The sequence below is a fragment of the Opisthorchis viverrini genome (genome assembly GCF_000715545.1).
Source record: "Opisthorchis viverrini unplaced genomic scaffold opera_v5_127, whole genome shotgun sequence".
In the NCBI taxonomy this organism is placed as follows: Eukaryota; Metazoa; Platyhelminthes; class Trematoda; order Opisthorchiida; family Opisthorchiidae; genus Opisthorchis; species Opisthorchis viverrini.
Genome location: NW_008751785.1, coordinates 243,007 through 244,492, shown reverse-complemented (window position 1 = coordinate 244,492; position 1,486 = coordinate 243,007).

Genomic DNA, 1,486 nt, shown 5'->3' with positions numbered 1-1,486 from the left:
TATATATATATAACTAGACAAACTTTATGGTTGTACGGCAGTGAAGCATTAGCGGCAACAGTGATGTTGCTGTCTTTGATGATGATGATGACTTAAAAACCGATGGCTTGCAAGACAAGATAGTGAATCTCATTAGAGTCTACTATCAAAGCAAAGAAACTCGCGTCAGAGTCTGCGGAGCAGACGACAGTCTTTGATTTAAACTCCGGTAATCGAAAAAAATCCATGAGTTTTCAATTCGGAAAATGTTTGTTACATACCATCAGCGACTTTCTAGGCGTACCAAGTGTTTGATGAAAATTGACCATGACATTGTCGACTCGAGCAAAGGTCGAACTTTTGATCACATCGGTCACGACGATTCGCCAGTAGAACTGGAAATAAATACTGAAACGCTTAAATCCTTCATCTCACGCACGGACGCTGAATCCGAGCTACTTATCGTCAACGGAAGGTCTGTAAATCAAGCCGATTTTTTCAAGTATTCGAGTTATGACACCTTTCCGAATGACTGAGCGCGGTAAAAATAGGCGATCCCGCTAGGAGGACTTTCATGAAGTTCCACTTGGGTCTATGGGCATACTCAGAACACAGCTTTCGAAAGAGGCTCCGCAAATACAATCCGGTCGTCCGACATCTACCCACGTCTACACGAGACCTGACCTCCCTGAGGAGAAATTCTTCACGAGCCCGACGTATTTGACTACTGGTGCGTACAGCGATTACTGTAAACACGTATCTGATGACGGTTTCAAGTAAAATTGCCACAATATTCTATGCCTTTCCAATTTACTCCAGGCGGTCCGACCACACTGGTGTGGAGACTCCATCTGCAAAGAAGATTCCGGTTTCTTCGAAATCTCCATTAACGTGCTCGGAATGGCGTCTCCAGACTGGAGGACAGCTGAAAACTTGGCTATCAATATTCAGGGTTGACCCTGAAGCACTGAGTCTCCATGTGGTCTACGGAATCGAGAAATGGAACAAAGTATGTGTGACTTTGTGCTCGGGCCTTGCTGCTGATCACGGGCAGCAGGACTTCGGGATTTTCTTGAAAAATCATCCTCCACTGGGAGAAAGTCGATCGGAAAATAAGTAAGAGGATAACAGAAACCCTTCGAACTTACAAGACAGATTTATTTTACTGAGCACTAGAAAAACCGGTAGTTGCAAATGGCTGAATGCACATTTTATTAGATTGCTATTTTTCTGTTTTATGTGCTGTATTATCTATCTTTCTATAGCCTAGACTATTTCCAAGCTTACAACGAAAATAATATTCACGGACTGCGTTGCTCAGAAGCAGCGCTGTTCCGATCTTCGCTGCAAGCAGATTCGCGGACCCTTCGTGTTGGTAGCATTGGCCCGGTGAATAATGACACAAGATTAGTGCCTCTGAGTCACACTGGAGCACCAGCGTTGACGTGGAGGATCACGCTGATTACATCACGACCCACAAATAATGAAACCGAACAGTCTACTAGTC